The sequence below is a fragment of the Bactrocera tryoni genome, chromosome 5, assembly GCF_016617805.1.
Source record: "Bactrocera tryoni isolate S06 chromosome 5, CSIRO_BtryS06_freeze2, whole genome shotgun sequence".
Taxonomy (NCBI): domain Eukaryota; kingdom Metazoa; phylum Arthropoda; class Insecta; order Diptera; family Tephritidae; genus Bactrocera; species Bactrocera tryoni.
The window spans coordinates 75,986,323-76,008,988 of record NC_052503.1 but is presented as its reverse complement, the minus strand read 5'-3'; the positions used below and the strand labels follow the sequence as shown (position 1 = coordinate 76,008,988).

The 22,666-nt window shown below is 37.3% G+C and overlaps 1 protein-coding gene across 1 annotated transcript in view; it reads left to right on the top strand.

The window, feature by feature from the left end:
• Window positions 1-6,543: 6,543 nt before the first annotated feature.
• Window positions 6,544-22,666, top strand: part of LOC120777278 (MOB kinase activator-like 2) — a 90,383-nt gene continuing 74,260 nt past the window's right edge. The window contains exon 1 of the mRNA XM_040108483.1: window positions 6,544-6,996. The gene's annotated coding sequence lies outside the window, so the exon portion shown is untranslated. The remainder of the gene's footprint in view (window positions 6,997-22,666) is intronic.

Below are 22,666 nucleotides of genomic sequence, written 5' to 3'. Positions count from 1 at the left end.
TGTACGAAGACCCACATTGACATCATTAAACAACAACAACAGCAATAATAATAGCTGTAAAAATACATAATATTAACACTAAAACAATAACTAAGGCAGCAACAAAGTAACGAGCGTGCGCTAGTTCGAGTCGTTCCCCTACACGCACACACACATACACATACAAGAACACCGGTCTAAGCACTGCAGCACTGGCGCGGTATCATCTACCATTTGTTGGCCCTTCCATAAAACGGTTAAGCTGCCCTAAACAATAACTTTTCACAGCAGTTCTCCTGCTTCCACTTTTAGCTATTTCTTTTTGCTGGGTCCCCTGTAGTTGACGTAGCGTTACTAAGTGAAAATGAGGCGAGAAGCTTTTTAGTTTTCATTTTCAATTTAACACCTTACCCACTGCACCTGATTCTAAGATTTTGTCATTAAACCCGTTTTTTTTTTTGGAAATTTATGTACAAAGTAAGGCACAGTGTGTTTCATAAAGCAGTTTCTTCTTTATTGGCGTTGACACCGCTTACGCGATTATAGCCGAGTTAACAACAGCGCGCCAGTCATTTCTTCTTTTCTCTACGTGGCGCCAATTGGATATTCCAAGCGAAGCCAAGTCCTTCTCCACTTGGTCCTTCCAACGGAGTGGAGGTCTTCCTTTTCCTCTGCTTCCCCGGGGGATACTGCGTCGAATACTTTCAAGGGATAAAAAATGCCCTTAGATTGTGTCACTCTATGACCAAAAGCTATCCAAATCGAATCAAAATGATTAAAGACCCTATGTACCGAATATGTGAACCCCAGTGTATTTAGTTGAATTTTTACCGAAAATATCGGTCAAGGCCTCAGACATATAATTATATTTCGGAGATAATCCTTTCCCGATGATATTATGTCAGCATTGAATATGAGCTGAACCCGGTAAATACTTCCCTTAGTCCCATATACCTAAGATTTTCGAACTTCCGGGTGACTTTACATATACCGCATATCGGCGTTTGTATGTCTGTATGTTATTGAGCTTCCGGGTGACTTTGTATCGGCCAATATGTAAGTTATCTCAATGAAAATGAGAGAGCGTGTTTTACAATAACAATGTAGCTTTGTACGTAAAATGGATAAAATAAGATGAAAGCTTGACCTAGCCACTATATAACTTATACCAGATTTTTCTAACATCCAGCTAACTTTCCTCCACTTATTTTTTCTATGGATCCAAATAGGTAATTTACCTCATTAACTATAGCAATCCGGGAGCAGTTCTTCATAAACACACCATCTAATAGCAATTTGTACAAAATCAAACGAAAGTTTCTGACAGTTTCAGTTTGTTTTTAGCGAATAAACGTCGTAACTGAGTTCTGTAATCATTTTCAAAACACATTAGGGTTTGAAGTGATCCTAAGTCGGTTTTACTAAAGCAAATCATGAATATAAACTGAGTACAAATACTTCTCACGCCACCAACCATTCACCTTTGCACTTCCTTTATAACTACACAGCTTCTCCTTTGATGCAATTTGCTGCCTGCCTCTTTCTATTTTTGTTTGAAAATCTCAGACGTTACAAACATGGCTTTTTGTGCTAGTATGTCTTCGGTTTAACTATTGTGGGCCAGCAAGTGTCAGCTGTCAGCCGCTGTCATTAATGTGTCTGCCCTTTTCTGTATTTTACAGCTTTCCATTATGCCTCCACTTATACTTGTTAATATGTAAGTTGGGCATATTTTTATACCCTGTATGAAGTTTGCCACGAAGTTTGTTTCAAACAGAAGTAAACGTCGGAGGCCCTAAAAGATGGATTTTTAAATGATGAGCTTAACAAACTGAGTCGATTTAGCTATGTCCCTCTGCCTGTATACACGCGAGCAATTCCTTCAGTTTATGAGATATCGGTCTAAAATTTTGCGCATATAACATTCTCAAACAGAAGCCCCTTATTTGTCGAAACCGCCGATATCGGATTACTATAGCATATAGCTGTCATACAAACCGAACGATGGAAACCATGTCCTTGTATGGAAAACTTTTTTAGAAATGGTACAAATTTTTCAAATCGGACCACTATAACCTATAGCTGCTACACAAACTCAACGATGGAAATTTAGTCCTTATATGAGAATCTTTTTTATTTGAAGAGGTATCTTCACGAAAATCCACATACATAGCTTATTGTCCATAGAAGCCACAACCTCCGAAGAAATTGTCCAGATTGGAGCACTGTAGCATATAGCTGTCATACAAAGTAAGCGTTCAAAATCAAGTTATTGCATAGAATCTCATGTGGTTCTGAAGGGTATTATAGCTTCGATGCAACCAAAATTAACCTCTTTTTTAGACCAGTCATACTGTCTGTCATATTGTCGTTGCTGCCTATACGTACATAGAGATGTGTGTGACTATTTTTGTGTATATGGTAATCTTTACTCTTTGGCTCGTTTGCCGTTAATCTCTTTCTTCATCTGCTGCCTTTTCTTATTTCACTTTATTTCTAACTCTTTTTTTTTGTTGTTGATTTGTAAGCATTTATCTCATCGTTTTATGGACATTTTGTAAACGTTATTTGGATGATAATCGTAAAATTTGTGCTATTCAGTTGTAGCTAATAGAAACGAGGCGTGAGAGAAAGGGAAGCGAGAAAGATGAGAACCGATGATGCAAGAAATGTGTAACAGTTATTTATATTTACATAAAAGTTAACGCGTATATAGCTTTGTAGGTATATCTTTTCGTTTATTTGATGAGTTGTGTGGGTTTTGAGTTATGACTTGGAAGAAGCTCGGGTACGCCTTTTGCCAAGTTGTATGGCTATAAGTGCTGCGAGGGTTACATTTAAGCTGATCTTCTGATCTTGATTGTAAGCATGATCTTGTAGTTGGCCTTATCACTGATCTTCTAGATCACTTTATGTCAATTTTGTTCAAGCTTCTGCTGCTTGAGTTAATCTGAGCCTATAGACTTTATTTCTAATCGCTTTCCATCAACTTCGTGCTAAAATCTTAATACTTTCCTGATGACGTTATGTCAGAATTTCCAAATTTTTAACACTGTTTTGCCAAAACTAAACCACACTGCCTTCACTAACTATCACGTGCTCAGCCGACTGTCGACTCGCGCTTAGCATTAATAAATCTCTCTTGAAAATTATTGCTATTCCACATGAGCGCTTCAACAATGTTTCGTTTCCAACACACAGCTGACAATTACTAACTGGCAAATGAGAGACAATATCCAAGCACTGCAGTAAACGGTAAAATCATATACACACCAGTAAAGTAACAAGCGCAGTACAAAAACAACACAGCAAAGAGTGCTGCAGTGAAACCATATGACGACTAGGCCATTTGGCTAAGCCAAAGCTATAAAAACAGCATTAAACAAGTGGTCGCTGGCATTTACTGCCTCACTACCCAACACACACACACTCTCGCTCTCCATCTCTCTCTCCCTTTCTCCCACACCTGTCATCAGCTGCTCCAACACAGTTACTTTCAATACCACACACGCTCTCCGTAGCTTTGACTCTCAGCAAGCAATTGTATGCAGTCACTGCAGTAAGTGGAGCTTGTGCTATAGATTTCTACTTGTATGCAAAGTTTCTCTGCGTTTTCCGTTCTTTATTTGCTTTTTTCTTGTTTCTTGCTTTGTTCATTTTATTGCTTTATGCCTTGCATTTGGTATTCCAGTGGCGTTGATTCTATAGTTGCACTGCCCATGACTCGGTTCTCGGTCGCACAGTGGCACCACTTTTCTGCTTCACTATTTATTCATTCACTACAACAGCACACGGACTCAGCACTCAGCATGTCCATTTCCCTTTGTTTTCAATATTTTTTTTGTTTTTGGTTGTGTCTTCGGTCTTTGTAAAGTTTTAGTGCTCAATTGTTGGCTTGTTAGTGCCATTAAATTGCCGTTGTTGCTATTGTTAGTGTTGTATTGGGATTGCTTTGGCCAAACGTGGCTTTATTGGAATTAGTATGCTAAGCGCGTTGCATTTTGATGGTTAAGTAGCTGATAGCGGCTGTCAGGTAGGATAGGAAAGTCGAGAAGACTCCATTGGCTACTTGCTTCCGAGCGGCTGTTTGCTTATCGCAATTGCATAGAACCACGGTGCAGCAACGACTGTGATGGGACTAAAGATTCAGCCGGCAATAGATGTGACTGAAGACATTATGAGGCCGTGTTGATTGCACTGCAGTTGCCTGAACATAATGTAGGTTTAATATTTGTCTTGAGATCCAACTTTATTTGTAGATAAACTGGGCTTGAAGATCATCTTGTCAGATATATTTGTAGACCTAGATATCTGTTGGCTAGTTTTCCATTAGTCTTTCATACCTCAAGTAGGAATGATAGAATTTTTACCGTATATTGCACCTAATTTATTCGTTCTCAGCTTGAACTCCGTCTCGTATGTACACTCCTGTTCTTAATAAAAGTGGAATTGGATTTATTTTTTTCTTACTTTTAGTAAAGCTCGATATCATATTAAAGCCGAAGAGAACTCGATGTCCGTCCACTGTTATTATATTTTTACCGTATAATGTCTCTAATTCATTCGCTCACATTCGCTTCAAATATCAATTATATATACATAAAAACACACAGAAACTTCAAATTTCATAGAGAATGTTTATTATTATTCGAAGGATCATCATCAAATGTCAGGCGGCTATGTCTCAGATGATCCGTCGGTTGAGTCCAATTTTCGATGACTCGTTCGAGCATTTCAACTGGTAGCTGACGAATGACACGCGTGTAGTTTTGCTCCAAAGCCTGAATTGAAACGGAATTGTACGCATAGACTTCAGACTTTACATATCCTCACAGGAAAGAGTCTTACAATGTGATATCACACGATCTTGGTGAACAATCGACCGGGCCAAAACATTAAATTATCTGCTCTTCGAAGTGTTCTTTCAATATATTCCTTGATTGATTCGAAATGTGAGAATTGGCGCCGTCTTGTTGAAACCAAATGTCGCCGAGATCACGAGCTTCAATTTTAGTCCTCAAATAGTCGGTTATCATGGCGCGATAACGGTCACCATTTGCGATTACGTTCTCACCGGCATCATTTTTGAAGAAATATCGACCAATGATTTCACTGGCCTACAAACCACATCAACAGTTGTTTGGTCTACATTAAACGGCAGTTCTTGAATCTCATCAGGTTACTCTTTGTCCCAAATGCGGCAATTTTGCCTGATTACATATCCATTGAGCCAGAAATGTGTCTCATCGATGAACAAAATTTTGCTCAGAAACGTCGGATCTTCTTGGAACTTTTTAAGAGCCGATAGAGCCGATCGATGTCGCTCTAGAAGGTCGAGTGGCCTCAGTTTCTGTAAAAGCTGTATTTTGTACGCTTTCAATTTAAAATCTCGACGTAAAATGCGCCAAGTCGTTCCATAGGTCAGTCCGAGTTGCTGCGAACGGCGCTGAATCGACTCTCCACGGTCTTCGTGTACGCTCTCAGTTACGGCTGCTATATTTTTTTCACTGCGTGCTGGATGTGGTTTATTCGGGGGAATATTTTCCAATAATGAATGCTGGGTTTCAAGATGGGTGATGGTTTTGCGAATAGTAGCCGCTTATATTAACCATAGGCGGCACGTCTTGCTATCCTTATCATCCTGTCTATAAATACATATACTCTTATATTTGGCTCTTTATCTCTCTCGATCATTTTTAGGTTATACAAACAACCGTTATGTGAACAAAACTATTATACATTGTAGCAAAATGTTGCAAGGGAAAAATTTTGGAAATATATTTTTTCTGTAATATTTTTTTCATAATTTTTTTTTAATAACAGCTTATAGCTTAATTTAATATTAAATATTGTCTTCCTTCTCTCTTTTCAGGTATGTACAAATATTTACCGACTTTGCGATTTACATAAATATATACTAAACCTGGTAAGATTTTTATAATATAAGCTTTAAGCCCTTACAAGTAATTTACGTCGCCACTGCTAGAGGTTTTACTCGACAAATCCAGTTCAAATAATGAACTTTCAGTTCCTATAATGTTCCTACAAATTCACGTGGAAAACTGTTAATATTTCCTACAAGCTTGCAGCTATTTTTTCTAAGCTTTAAAGATATATTTACTTGCTATTGCATAAATAAATATTTACGCCTACACATGTTCCCCGAAATCTTCAAAAATATAATTACGGCTGGTGTGTAGCATTTCTCACCACTGTTCCTCATCATCTCAACGTCATTAGCGTTGCTGCCAACGAAGACGTTGCTATAAACGGTGGCGTTAACGCCACGTCGTCGTCGCAGTCACAGTTACACTGCCTTTTGTACTTGTATTTTTAGCACAATGGTGCCAACATACTAACACCGAGGCAGCACAACAGCAACTGCGACGACTCCGACTGCTCTGAAGTACACGAATGGCTATCGGCTGATTTTCTGTGGCTGATTATGATGCTTGCCATACTGGTCGTCGTCGGCGGCGGCGCCGTCGTCAACACACAGTGCAGTTCAGCTCAAGTTGTTCAGAGCCGGAGCAGTTTTCAGTTGCTTCAGTATGAAAATTTCTTTTGGTCAGACTGGTTGTATCTCCGGTAGTAGTAGAGCGAGCGCCCGCTTATACAGCTTAGTCGTTCGATCGGTCGGTCGGTCGGTAGTTTAAATGGTCGCTGGTACATTACAGGCCTGACCTGTTTCACTGTTGTGGCTTTCGTACGACGCGCAAAAACGACAATTGACGCTTTGAACATTGAAAAGCGCACAACAGCGTGACAACAACAACGGTACGTTCGCCGTAAGCTAGCCAAATGCAATTTTGTATGCTTTGGCAATTTCGCGAAACGTTCTTCGTGTGTGAAAAGTGCAAAACAGATGTTGAGTGTGCAAAAATGTGCTGAATTTGAAGAAAATCGCTGCAAACAGTTGCGAAACTGGTGAAATTCGACGACTTTTTGTTGCAATAAATGCAAAAAAAAAAAATAAAATTATAAATGAAAATTAAGTGAGTGAGCCAAGCAGCCGAAGTATGTGCTTTTTAAAGCTGTATGCCTGTGTATGTGTCTGTGTGTGCCTTTGGGCAAATAATCCTCGTAATCACAGTCAACAGCAGTTTCGTCGCAGTGACGAATGTTCTCAGCGTTCAAGTCATTTGAGTAGTTGACTGGATGCGCTGACTCCTTCTATGGACAAATATTTATATACAAACTTGCTTACTTTATTATAATTTTTGTTTTTGTTTTAAAATATGTACATATATACATACATATATGGCATTGTGACCGCCATGAGAGCTCGAATTTCGTGCTTACATTTCGACACATAGTATATAAATTTTGTTCAGTATACATATGTGTATGTGTGCGTGTATGTCTGTGTTGGTGTTGGCGTAAAAGTTGGCGTAATTGTGTCAGCCACAGGCGTTCAAGTAGTACGCCGCTTAGCTGGGATAGAGCAGCTGGCTGGCTGTCAACAAGAGCGACCAGTCAGGAAAGCAGGAGCCAGCGCAAGAAACGCACTTGAAACTTGTATAAACAAACACATATGCACTTGTAAATAGACTCGAGTTGCCTGATTGAGCGAGCGCCACTCACGCAGTGAGCAATGGCAATTAAATCCAGTCTGGCCTGGTGTCGATTGCTGGCGTTTGTAAGGCACTCGGTCAGCAACACCAACTGACACAGCAGCAGCAGCAAAGCATTGTTGTTGGCGTCGTTTAGCCATAACCATAATTATTGCTTTGGTTTTAGAAGTAGCTAAACAAAGCAGAGGAAGAACAGGTAGAGACAGAGGAAACAGTTGCTGCGCGCTGTGCGGCTGTAGTAGCCTTAAGGAAATTAGATATTTAGCAGCCGTTAGGAAATGAAAGATTTTGTAGGCTCCGCTATGCGCCAAACGACTGGCAGTGGTTCGTAGCATCATAATCCATAACTCTGCATGCCAAGTCCATATTTCTGCATTTGCCAAGCATCGCTATAAAGCTGCCTAGCAGTCGCTTTACAATATCTTGCTTTACTTTAAATCATATCCGCTTGCTGCGGAGATAGCAGGAAGCACGAAATAAATATTCGCCGGAAATGAAACGTATTTAAACGCGGCAAAAGCGCCATCATACCCTTCTCACAAGCCTCATTTGGACCCTCAAACAAGCGCACTGCCTCGTTTGGACCCTCAAACAAGTTCACTGCCTTCGTGCGCTCTGTGGGTGCTTACCTTCAACGTTCTTACCACTTAAAAATTGATTGAATTGCATAGATATTAAATAACGTCGCCTTCTGACGTGATTGCTTCGAATCATACACAAATCTAGCAGCCAGATACTCGCATGCCACGGCAAGTTTATCGTAAGCCCAGCTGTCAGTTGTGCCAGTTGGTAGGTCTGCGGGTGTGGGTGTGTGTCTTTCGATTTACTTGTCAAGGAAACGGCTTTTCCATTCCTCAAATGCAAATGGATTTTCCATTCAAATAAGAATTGTGTTGTAAGCGGGCGGATGTACTGGCTGGCTTGTATCATCGAATGGATGTCAATGGTGTGCCATAAACTGTGATTGAAGTGTGTGTTTGAAGGATGAGAAAATTGTAATAAAAAGTGTTGGCATGTGCCGTGAAGTGTGTGCGGCAAAATTAAGTGATTGGATAAGCGTTCAATGATTTTCATTGTCTTGCAATCGCATAAAGAGAGCTGAGTTTTCCAGAAGCCAGAAGCCAGTACTGTTTCGTGCAATTTTTACGCTAATTATTTGTGTACGTTGTGTAGAAGCTGATTGACTTGGAAATTAATTAACTGATAAAGAGAAGTTGCCAATTGTGTTCTGCGTTATTTCGGCTGAAATTAAGGTTCCAATAAAGTGCGTTGGTTTATGAAAGTTTCCAATAAAGAGCAAGAGTGAAGAAAAACCGTTAACGGCTGTTCAGAAGCTATAATATCTTTCGCAGGCGCAAGTTTTCTTACAATTACGCACGTTTGACCGTTTAATTTGTATGACCGCTCTGAAAATTTTCTTCGGATATTGTAGCGTTGTCTTGAATAATAATCTGTGCTAAATTTCGTGAAGATGCGTTGTCAAATAAAACAGTTTTCCATATAAGAACTTGATTTTGAACGTTCACTTTGTATGACAAATATATGCTATAGTGGTCTGATCTAAACATTATCTTCGGAGATTATAGCGACACCTAGGATTATAATCTGTGCAAAATTTTGTCAAGATATCTTGTCAAATAAAAAACTTTTCTATATAAGAACGTAGTACACCCTGTTCAGGTCATAAAAACTCCGAATTGATCGAAATTGATGCGAACAATAGTATCTACATTTCATTTATTATTTTTGACAACACGTTATTTAAAAGCGGAATTATGACTTTGGGTGTGAGCAAGAAGACAGACAGTGCTTTCTTTGATACGTAGCAAGATCCTTCGAACCCCAAAAGCTCTCCAAAACTGACGCGTCAATAATCTCGATAACTAAGTTGCTTTTCATTGTCTTGTATTGAAGTTTTCCAGCAATTTAAGCAAAACAATTCCATTAAAAGCCAAAAAAAAGTAGTTATTGGCAGTTCTCTTGAGCGTTAACTTAGTTTTTTGGTGGCTATGCGAGGCTAAGGCTACACTTTCTTTAATCAATGAACAATTTTTAGTTTTCTGCTAACTGTTCCATGATCTAAAGCCGTTTGGAGGGTTTTCAACGATTATATATTTCATGCAAGGCATGTTCTGTGGTTGTTTCACGCATATTTGTCTTAAAACGAGTTGTAAGAGTCCGACTTTTCCATTTCTTTTTCGAATATATCACCAAATGGAGTGTATTTCTAACTTTCAACTGTTTTTTTCAGCCACCTTTTATAAAGATTTTTCCGTTTTTTGTTGATCACAAATAATGTTAACATTCCTACGCGCTACTAAAATGCTTTCCAAAAGCGCAACAAAGCAAAGAATATCCCATAAAAGTGGAGAAAAACTCTCGACTTTTGCTGTCATTACACCTTTCGAGCGCGTAAATGAGTTTGAAATTAAAAGTAGGTGACCCCAAAAGCCAATCGTACAGAAAAACGTGCTGTGAATTGAAACGTCTTGACAGTTGTATTTAGTTGCTGCAGATAAACAGTTTTTTTTTTGGTTAAACGATTCTGAAAGTGTTGCACACACATTCATACACATTGTAGTGAAGTCCATAATTAAGTACTCACTTTTCTTCAGTCGTAATTTATGTATTACTTTTAACGGTGCGGATTGCTTTAACTTAACTAAGTGCTTAAAATGAGTCGTCTTATTGGTAAAGTAAATAAAATCGAATAATTTATTTTTTCTGCATGGAGGTAATGAAAAATCTAGAGAAATGCTTTGTAAAAATATATATTAATTATAAAAAGAGGAAAAAAAGTTAACTCCGGTTGCTATACCTTGCGCAGGTTCAAGTTTTCTTACAAAAGTTTGATTTTGAAGTTTAGTTTGTATGGCAGCTATGTATATGATATAGTGGTCCGACCTTGACAAGTTTTACGGATATTGTAGCGTTGCCTTGAACAATATGATATGATGATCTATGATCTATAATCTAATATCTATTTTATGAAGACATCTCGTGAAATAAAAAAGTTTTCCATACAAGAACTTGTTTTTGAGCGTTCAGTTTGTATGGCAGCTATATGCTATAGTGATCCGATCTCACCAATTTCTTTAGATATTGTAGCGTCGCTTTATTAAATAATCTGTGCCGTATTTCATGAAAATATCTTGAGAAATAAAAAAGTTTTCCATACAACTACTTGATTTTGAGCGCTCAGTTTGTATGGCAGCTATATGCTATAGTGATATGATCCTGAAAATTTTTTCGAATATTGTAGCATTGCTTCAGAAAATAGTCGATGTTGAATTTCGTGAATATATGTATCTCGTGAAATAAAGTTTATAAGTTTTCCTTATAAGAACTTGATTTTGGGCGTTTACTTCGTATGATAGCTATATGCTGTAGTGATCGGAACTAGACAATTTCTTTTGAGATTATAGTATTGCTTCAGAAAATAATCGCTGCCAAATTTCGTCAAGATATCTCGTCAAATAAAAAAGTTTTCCATACAAGTATTGAATTTTGATCGGTCAATTTGATACATCCACGTGCTACAGGGGCTCGATTTGCGGATATAGACTCTTCAGGTTATAAAAATAATATGAATATAAGTATCATAAAAATCATAACAGCAACATTTAGAAAAATTTCTATATTTTTTTTACCTCACGCAATTCTTTTCTCGAACAAAATGGAAAGCCAAATAAAGCCTATAATTTTCGTGTGCGCGTAACCACTTTCAGCCGCTACGTATTGTTATTCGTAAATAACATACTGCAAGTAAATAAAAGCTACCTCAATAATATAATAATATTTATCTACACATGTAGAAAATTCAGTTCACCGATCGCCAGTTATTGGCACAAAAAATAACACCACTTGTATTTACCTTTCGTACCCATGTCTGTTACACACAGAGCTTACTAAACCTCATTTCAACTGCAATTCGCTAATTTCTTCAATACACACGTATTTATTTTCATAATTCGCTAACTGATTCAGCGCTTGGTTAGCCGCTTGGCCGACTGCGCGCCGCTGGCCGCTTGCTTCACTAACTTAGTGACTGACTGCTGGCCGCAGGCAGGGCTGCGCCTATAAACGCTGCACTTTTTGTGCTCCATCTTCTTTACACAGGCCAGGCATACCCTTGCAACATTTTCCACGTTCTCCACATGCTCCGCATTCTCAAGTGTGTTGCAGTGTTGCATTGTGAGTTTTTTGGTTGCCAAGCGGGCTTGGATGTTCAGTTAGTTAACATCGTTTCGGTTGTTGTTTTTGCGCCACTCATACTACTCATATTTTTAGTCACTGTACATGATTTGTGTTGTTGCCAGTTACTAATATATCTCGAATTACTCTGATTATTGCTTGTTGTTGTTGTTGTTGTGGATAGTGCTGCGCTTGGTTAGCGTTCGTTAGCGCTTGACTGTTGCGCTTTTGTGCGTCCAAGCAGAACCGAGCAGCGGCGCGTCAGAAAAAACAGCGCGCAACTGTTGGTTTGAACGACGCGCCACGCTAATTGACTGCGCTGCGCGCCGCCGTACTGTCTGATTGACTGACTGGCTAACTGACATTCACTGGCTAGTTGGCTGGCTGTTTGCCTTACTGACACTTAGAATTGGAATAATGGCACAACGGAGCGGTAACAGCTAAGCTAACAGTGGGCAACGTGATAATAACTAAAGCAATAACAGCAGCAAGAACAACAACAGGAACATTGGTTGCTATGATTAGCAGCAGTGACGGTGAATGCTGCTGCAATATCGGTAATGCGCGCAACTGTAACAACACTTCGTCAAAAACAACGACAACAGAAAAGACAACAACAAAAGCAAGAAAGAAGACAGGAACAACAACAAAAAAAGATGACAACAACAACAACAACAATAACAGTAACAACAACAACAATAATAACAAAAATATAGAAACAACAACAAAAACTAAACAACAACAACACCAAAATATAAGAAAGAAGCCAACAACATGAAAAACAACTACAACAAAAGACAACAACAAAATAAAAAAATACAACAACAAAGACGATAACAACAAGAAAAAAATCAGCAACAGTTACAAAAAAGATCACAGCAAGAACAACACTGACAACAACAACTGCAAATATTCTCGTTTGTTTGCTCATTTTCTGTTCGTAACTTTCCAGCACAACAGTTGTTGTTGATGTTGCAGTGTATATGTGGGTGCTACAGCAGTTTAGTTGCACGCTCAGTAATTTGCAACCATTTACACTTTCAAAGCCAACTAAAACAAGCTGTCGCTCGTCGTCGTAGCTGGCTTGCGTGTGGGATGGGCGCTTGCGCTGCAGTTGCCGGCGCCAAGTCAAACGAAAAGTGCAATTGCGTTCATTCTTCCAACACTTCGATTAGCCTCTTGGAGGGTTGCATTTAATCCACTCACTTGCCATTTACTCGTTTGCTACAGTGTCACTGTGTCAGGCGGTGTGCTACAGCACCAACAACCAGCTTGCCATTGCCTCGTTTTGCTTTACATTCACTCGACGCGGTACAAATATTTAATCGCCTACTTTTATTATTTGTTTATTTGCTTGAAACTCGTTTGTCAGCGTGTTGATTCTCGCGCCTATTTGCCAGTCAGTCAACGTCATCCGCTCGAAGCGCTCTAAAACTCGCGCAATCGCCACTCCACCTCCCCACACGGGATTAGCGTTGTTTGTGACTAGCGTTCGCTGCTCATTTGTTTACTATTCACGCGCGGCACGATCATCTGTGTGCCATTACCCCGCCGCCGCTCCCATTCGCCACGCGTGTACTCATATGTGCTGTGTAACTGTATGCAGCTCTGCGCTTACCACCTGCCATGTTGCAAGTTTATTCGCTTTGCAATCATATCACTGCGCTGTGTGTGTATCTAACCGCTAGCTATACGTTTGCAGTGCACTCTGTGTCATTCTACGTGCTCCAGCTCTGGCTCTGGCGCGGGCTCCGGCTCTCACTCTGATTCTGTGTCGCTTATTTCTTTTGATCTTCCTGTCGGCTCTTTTATTTAGTGTTTTTTGCTTGCTCTCTTTTCATTGGCGTTTCCTTGTTTCTGTTACTTGCGGCACTGTTGTGTCATTAGCGTGTTATCTTTTGTATTTTATCTTTCCGCCACCGGGCACACAATAGCGCGGCTAACTAAGTAAATGAAATGTTTATATTTTTGTAATTATTTAGCTGGGAGCATTACTCTCAATGATGTATGTTATCTGCGGAGATCGAAGTGTTAGAGATTTTTTATACTTCAGTAAAAAGCGCCAAGTTTTCAGAAGTGAGATTTTTAGTATTATCATTGAGTTTTATACGAGCTTTTTTGAGCCAATGACTTCCGCAATAAATAATTCTAATAATACAAAGATTGGATTCAGATCGTTCAGTTTATATGGCAGCTATAAGCTATAGTGATTCGATCTGAACGATTTCTTCGGATATTGTACCATGGCTTTAAACAATATTCCGTGCCAAATTTTATAAAGATACCTTGGCAAATAAAAAAGTTATCCATACAAAAACTAGATTGGAATTCTATAGTGAGATCAGTAGTGAAATGAGATATTGGATCAGTGTGGTTTTGCAAGAGAAGTTTTCCAAAATCATCTAGCCACGTAGATAGATCCAAGAGCCTCGAGTCTGCTTCTACAACTTGCTGGGCAGTCTAGAATCAGGGGTTCTTGAGTTTCCGGTTCCTTGTCGCAAAACCGGTAGTTTGCACAAGAGGCTCTGCTCATGTTGAACAAGTGGTTCTTGGAGACGGATTTGTCTCGGTGGAGGTTGTTCATATCTCTAAATCTTGCTAGATTGTAACCTCCCAACGCGATGGTAGTTTGTAGTATGTACATGATCGACGATTTTCGGAGAGAACATCGTCGTTACTCTATAACATCGTCGTTTGTCTCCATGTACATTACCGAAATTGACATCATCTTAGCATGATCTCACCGCTGTAGACAAGCTTTGTCTTTAACTTTTCGAAAAAAAAGAATCCGCAGACTAGAAATAATTTATCGATTTACCAAGCACATGATCACTTGTTTTTCCAAACAATAAAATACAACCCCTGCGCTCCCCGCCAGACACCACAAACTGCATTGACTTGGCCTGCACCAGCTTGGTCTTCACGCGCCACAAACAAAAAAGCATTCATTTGTTAATTATTGTATTTTTCAACGTTCAGCCAAACCGCCAGCTGTTTGAGCGCAGTTTGGCTTGTACATAGCGCTTCATAAACCTGCTCCGGTTCTAAGCGCTGTTGGTGATTTTGCGCTTGTTGTTGTTTTACTTTGACGTAGCAATCATTATATTGTGTGAACAAAACAGACCGGCCCACGGGCGCCTAGTCAGCAAGTCGTAGTTGATCGTGTGATCGCCAGCACATAAACACACTCACATACAGCTAGGTGTGTCTGTATATGTGTTTGTAGCATGAAAAAGTGGTGTGAAGAAACGTCAATTCGTAGCATAGCCATTTACTGGTTGTTGTCTAGCCATATTTCTGTGTGTGTGTGTGTGTGTCTGTATAGCTATTAGTTACTTGCTCGCCGCTCCTATTGATTTGCTGTCTGACCTTTAACGGCCAATAGCAACAAAAACAAGTTTCGAATGTGTGTATCTGCTGAGATCTTGCGGGAAGTTGGTAGTTTGTTCCTTCTTTCTAACTATTGTTTTTGTTGTTTTGTTTTTACTCTTATTAGGTATACATTGGTTTATACTTATTAATATTTCATTAGCGCTGAAATGACTAACTAAATGCTCGGTTGACGACTTATGCGCTACACGTATGGTTAGCTCCTGGTGTTGTTGTACTTGTTTGACGTCTGCGTAAATCGTATCAGTAGGGATTTGCTATATAACATATGTATGTATATAGTCCATATGTGAAGTTGCATGTGGCTGAGTGTTAGAAGTGGCGCGATCGCGTTGTGCTAGGCTTACAAGCGATGGTTTTTGGACCCTTAGTCTTTGAGATATCGATCAAAACTTTTGCACACATCCTTTTCTTGCCAAGAAGCTGCTCATTTGTCGGAGCCGCTGATATCCGACCAATATAGCATATAGTTACCATACAAATTGAATGATCGGAATCAAGTTCTTGTATGAGAAATGCCTTTATTTGTGGATATAATTTCACAAAATTTGGCACAGATTATTATTAAAAGTATCTCTAAGAAATTCGAAAAAATTTTTCAGATCGAACCATTATAGCATATAGCTGTCATACAAGCTGAAAGATCGGAATCGAATGTTTGTATGGAAAACTTTTTTATTTGACGAAAACTCTTTACGAAATTTGGTATGGTTTATTTTCCAAATCAATGACACAACCTCCGAGGAAATTTTCCCGAACGGAGCACTATAGCATATAGCTGTCATACAAGCGGACCGTTCAAAACCAATTTTTTGTATAGAATTTTTTTTATTTAAACAGATGTCTTCTCGAAATTTGGCACAGATTATTTTCCAAAGCAATGACATAACCTTCGAAGAAATTTTTTCGATCGGATCGCTATATCTTATAGCTGCCATACAAACTGACCGTTCAAAAACAAGTTTTTCTATGGAAACTTTTTTATTTGAACAGATATCTTCACGAAATTTGGCACAGATTATTTTCCAAAGCAATGATATAACGTCCGAAGAAATTTTTCCGATCGGACCACTATAGCATATAACTGCCATACAGACTGACCGTTCAAAATCAAGTTCTTGTGCGGAAACTTTTACTTGTGAATTGTATTATAGCTTTAGTGCTCACGAGGTGGACGTTTTTTCTTGTAATTTATACACGTTAATAGCGTTTATATATAAAACATTCCATAAATTAATCAATTCACTTCATCTTAAGCTTGAATTTGAATGGTGCAGCCGAATTCCCACGAAAACTGATTAGTATGCGGTTGCAAATTTCATCGTAATAATTAAAAAAAATTATAAACAGTGAGTTACAATTTCAAAATTGATAAGCAAACATTCAACTAAAACGCGTAAAATTAAAGTGAATTGAAATTGAAATGCAAAAGATTTACTTTTGCGGTCGAAAAACTCGGCGCGCTCGGGCTGTTGGCTGTCGTTTGGAGGCAGTGTGATCGACTGTCGCTTTAAATCGCGCCTTTCATTATTTTTGATACGCTTAGGCGCGACTGTAGTCGATATTTTCGTTGTTGCTTTGGGATTACAATTTGGGCGCTGCGGCCAAAGCTCGCATTTTCAACACTTTCCGGCGGCGTCGACGGGTGCTATTGAACTTGCTGAAGGTTGCCGCGTTGGCGTTGTGAGCTACCGCTAACGCCACGCTTGATCCATCAATCAAACGCGCACGCTGTCACTGCTAGCGCCAATTTACGCTGTCGCCGCCAACGGCGCAGATAAAAATAACAAAATAGTTGAAAAACAAAATTATAATTTTAAATTTGACTTTGGTATTCACTCTTTAATAAACATTGTGAAAAATTTACCGTTGATTGCAATATTGCTATGCTCGTAAAATCAATTGAAGTCAAATGAACTCAATCAATTGCTCTTTTTGCTTACTCACTCTTCAACGAGTTCAACGATTAAAAGCCACGCTCGCTAAAAATTCAAATGCGCTTACCAACTCATACATAAAATGTGCGTGTTTAATTGAAGATTATTGCGCAGAAATAAAAACGCAAATAAAAGCAAATAAAATTAGTAGCACGCACACATTTAAAATTGCGTACAAAATTACTTTTATTGCACTTCTTGCCGTTTAATTGCAAAGTTATTGCGCACGTGTAGTACAGGGTGCCACATATGCAAATTATTTTTAATATGCACGGCCGTGCTTGTGCGAAGTGTTGGAAGCTCATTTGGCAATGAAATTGTACTAAAATGTTAATTAATGTGAATTTGGAAAATTAAAAATAATTAAAACTGCATATCTGTACATAGTACATATGTACATACATATGTATATAGTTAATGTGAAATGTGAAAACGTTATCTAAGCTAATTTCGGTGCTCTGCAGTTAATTACAGTTAGTTGATCAAGTGGGTCAGCAGTAAGCTCAAATAGAAAGATAATTTATTAATTGAAATCAAAAAGTATAAAACTAAAAAATAAAACAAACTAAAAAAATCTAATTTAAGATAAAAAAAAATAAAAAATTAAAATTTAAAAAAAATAAATAAATAAAAAATATAAAAAAAATAAAAAAATTTAAATAAATTTAAAAAAATAAAAAAAAATGAAACAAAATTAAATTAAAATTTATCAATTTAAAATTAAAAAAAAAATTAATTAAAATTAATTAACGAAAATAAAATTAAATAAAAAAAAACTTAAACTGAACAGAATATAAATAGAAAAACCCATGCATTTCAAGAAAAATAATATTATTACCGAAAAGAACAATATGTTCAAATGGAAAGAGAAAATTTAATAATATATAATAATGAAAATATAATAAAATATTAAATAATAAAACAAAAAAAAATTCAAACAAAAATAAACTAAAAATTAACAAAATCATTAAAATATTAAAATGAAAAAACTTAAAATAATAAAAAAAGCAAAATATTATTAAGAAATGTTAAAAAACTTGAAATATAAATAGAAAAAGAAACAAAACCTTAGAGAAGAGTACAAATTATTGAAATATGTATAAAAAGCATTTCAAAAAAATTATAAAATAAAAAAATAATATTGTCATATACAAAAAAAAAACAAAAAAAAAATAAAAAAAAATAAAACAAAAAAAGAATAAAAAAAACAAAAATATAATAAATAAAAATAAAAAAAAAATTAATAATAAAACAGAAAACAAACAAAACATTAAATTCGATTGTCCCTAAGCTCCAATACCCTTCATTGGTGTATTTTATAGCATAAAAGCGTATAAAAATATATTTATATTGATTTTGAACGTTCGGTTTGTAAGGCAGCTACATATGTACATGTTATGGAGGCCCGATCTTGAAAATTTCTTCAGATATGGTGGTGTTGCTTTGAGCAGTAGGTGCCGATTTTCGTGAATATAGCTCGTACAATAAAAAAAGTTTTACATACAAAAATTTAATTTTTTACGTGCAGTTTGTATGACAGCTGTATGTTTTAGTGATCCGATCTCGACAATTTTTTCGGAGATTATACTCTTTCCTTTGACAAGATTCTGTATCAAATTTCGTGAAGATATCTAAGGAAATGCAAGAGTTTTCTATACAAGGACTTGAGTTTAATTGTTCAGTTTGTATGACAGCTATATGCTATAGTAGTCCGATCTTGTAAATTTTCTCGGATATTGATCATGAAGATATCTCGTGAAATAAAAAAGTGTTTACTACAAGGACTGTATTCCGATCGTTCAGTTTGTATGACAACTACATGCTATAGTAGTCCAAACTCAACAATTTTTGCGGAGATTATACCGTTGCCTTAGACAAGAACGCATGTCATATTTTGTTAAGATATCTCGTAGAATACAAAAGTTTCCTTACATGTATGTACATATGTACTTGGGTATGATCATTCCCTTTGTATGACAACTATACGCTAAAGTGGTCCGATATCGGCAAAATCTCACAAATATTTAACGATTTTTTTTATATTTTTAAAGATTTTATTTTTTCATATAAACAACGAAACAATTATTGTTGTTCTATGATTTGTACGCTTCAATCCGTGTGGACTTCCATTGTAAGCTCATATTTTATTTATTTTTAATAACACATAATTTAAAATCATAATATCATATTCATATTTTTAATATTTTTCTTATTGTTTCCTTTGTTTTTCCTTATAATCTAGCGCTTTTTGTGAAAAATATTCGTTTTTTTGTAACTGAAAAACAAATGAGTCAGTAAATTTAAACAACTTGCCGTGAAACACACACACACGAACGCTCACATTCTCATAGTGCGTGTAACCTAAAGCCTTAACTTTTAACTTCCACCAAAATAAATGGTCTTGAACATTCTTCTGTGGGCTTAATGCTAATGTGTCGAAGGCAAAAACATGCAAAAGTTCAAAATATGTCGCATGTTTTTGAAATGCTGTGTTGTTGTTTGGCATTAGTTGTTGCGTGTGTAATTTGTGCTGCTCAGCTGTTCGGCTGCCAAAGCATAAACGCTTTATGTACACTTGTCACATATTTTAGCTATCATTCAAAGTCTTTATGTATTTATATGTTTCTATAAGTATGTATGTACATATGTATATAACTGTTAGTATGACATTTTTATGGTTCTTAAATTTTTTCTAACACATTTTTGTGAGTTTTGCTTGGACATATGCCTCACTTTGGTTGCATATGAAAAAATATGTTTCATTGTATGCGTGTATAGCCGCAAGTGTGTGTGAGCGTTCTTTAGGTGCTAAAAAGTGTAAGCACTAATGTACAACAAATGCAAACACTTGAAAAAATCGAGAAAAAACGCAAAAATCTAATTCATTAAAAAGAATGAAAACGAAACTTGAAACAATAAAAACCAAAAACAATAAAAAAGCGGCTAAAATAAACGAAACGAAATAAAATAAATAAGCGTCAACACGAAAAGTGAAGCGAAAGTGTTTCTTTGGTGTCACCTGCTCGACTTGTTTTTTTGTATTTTTTTCTCATTTTTTTGCTTGGTGTGACTAAAGCAAAAACAGCAACAATGCTAATGGCACAACACGGCAATGGTAGCACGGTAATGTCAACAACAATAACAACTAAAAAACAAACCCGCACTAAATAAATAGCACGTCGAACAGCAGCAAAGTCGAACCGTACGTCCGTCCGTCCGTCGATCAGTGCGTCTGACTACCTGGCAGCGCTGACACGCTCGACAAGAATACTTGTATAAAGCTGCAGCAAATCGCTTGTATGTCGGCATGCTTGTTTGCTGCAGCTACCTACCATTGCTGTTGTTGTTGTTGGTGGTGTTGTTTTTGTTTTAGTAGTATTTATTTCGCTTGTTGCTGTTGCGTTTTCTCTGCCGTCATCGGAAGTTCCAATATTGAAAATTATTTGATGTGCTGCTGCTGCTGTTGTTGCCGCTCGGCAGCCACCAGTTTCTTGGCAAGGCACACAATAGCAATGAGTGGCGAAAAATACCGACAGCAACAACAACAACATGCCGCACTTACATATGTATGCTTGAATGAGCGAGCAGTTTTGCTGACGATGATGCTGACGTTGACGCTAATGACAGTGACGGTGTCAGCAACACGACCGACAACGGCAACTCACGGCGGCATGCCAGGAACGCAAATAATAAAAAAAAACCAAAAAAAAGAAATGTATTTCGGTGGCCATAATACCCTACACAAACACAAAGGCGACATACAAGACTTGATTTTGATTGTTCAGTTTGTATGGCAGCTATATGCTATAGTGGTCCGATCTGAACAATTTCTTAAGATATTGTAGCGTTGTCTTAAATAATATTCTGTGCGGAATTTCATGAAGATGACTCGTCAAATAAAATAGCTTTTCATACTAGGTCTTGATTTTGATTGTTCAGTTTGTATGGTAGCCATATGCTATGGTAGCCCGATCAATACGATTTCTTTGAACAAGATACTGCTGCCTCGAACAATAATCCATGGCAAATTTCATGAAGATAACTCGTCAAACAAAAAAGTGTTCCATACAAGAACTTGATTCCGGTCGTTCATTTTATATGGCAGCTATATGCTATAGTGGTCCGGTCTGCAGAATTTCTTCAGATATTGTAACGTTGTCCTAAACAATAATCTGTGTCAAATTTCATAAGATATCTCTTCCAACAACAAAGATTACTCGTCAAACAAAAAAAATTTCCTTACAAGGACATTATTTTGATCGTTCAGTTTGTATGGCAGCGATATGTTATAGTTGTACTATATCGCCGCTTTCGATAAATGTCAACCCCCTTAGTGAGAAAATGACGTCCGCAAGATTTCAGTTCTATAACTCAAAAACTGAGTGACTATCTACTACTACCACTAACATACCTTGTTCAGTTCGTAAAAGCCATTCAGTAAGCCAGCGAGGCGAACTATATCAACTGGCAAAGTGACAAACAAATATGCACAGTAAACGGACACTCACACCCCGACAATTGAGCGACAGATGACTGGGCAAACAGACAAGCGGGTAAACAGTGGGCAGAAGCGCGGGACACCAAACGTGGCGGTGAGGCGATGGCGTGCTGTGTGAAGTGCAGGTATTGCTGCCTGTCAGCCTGACTGCTTGTCTGTCGGCTTGGGAAGTTCAAATAAGCCCGCTATACATCTAGATCGGCATATGGTGAACACTGCGGACGCATACATACATACATACAAACATATATACCTAGATTGCACATACATACATACATATATTATTTATACTCATCTAAGCGTCCGTGTGTGTGCTTTTAACGCATATGTGCTGCCATTGCTGTTGCATATTGCATTATATTGCAAATTGCTGCTCGTAACACATACACTTGCTCATGTGAGTTGCGTGCGGCAAGCAGCCAAGCCAAGTCACACCACTTGCCAAGTAACTAAACAAACGACAATAGCGGCAATATTTTGTTGCCGGCCACACACATGCCATTACAGGGGTATGCAAAAAACTGGCATACAACGTGGTATCAAGTGGCAATGCAAAGAGAGTTCAGCGCTGGTTGTTTGGGGTGAGTAGCGCATACACACACATACACATCTCCATAAGCAGCTGGTCCTTGTACATGTACATATATAAAATGTGTGGGTTTTTAGTGCCTGCAAGGAAGTGCGATTGCGCGTGAGTGGAACTGTGTGACAATAATCTAATATGCGGCTATGTTTCCACTGAGATTGCCTGATGTGGAAAAATCGATTTATGAATGAAATATGAAAAAACAAAAAATTAAAAAAAAAAAATTTTTCTAAATTAAAAAATTTAAAAAAATTAAAAAAATTGTAAAAATTTAAAAGTTTAAAATTTAAAAAAATTTAAAAAAAAAAAAAAAAAAGAATTAAAAAATTTAAAAATATGGTTATATTTTTAGCATATTTTTAATTTTTTTAAATTTTTAAATTTTTTTTAATTTTTAAATTTTTTTATATTTTTTTAAATTTTTTAATTTTTTTAAATTTTTTAGTTTAGAAAAACATTATAAAAAAAAATTTAATTTTATCCGTTTTATTGCTCTAAAATCCAGGAA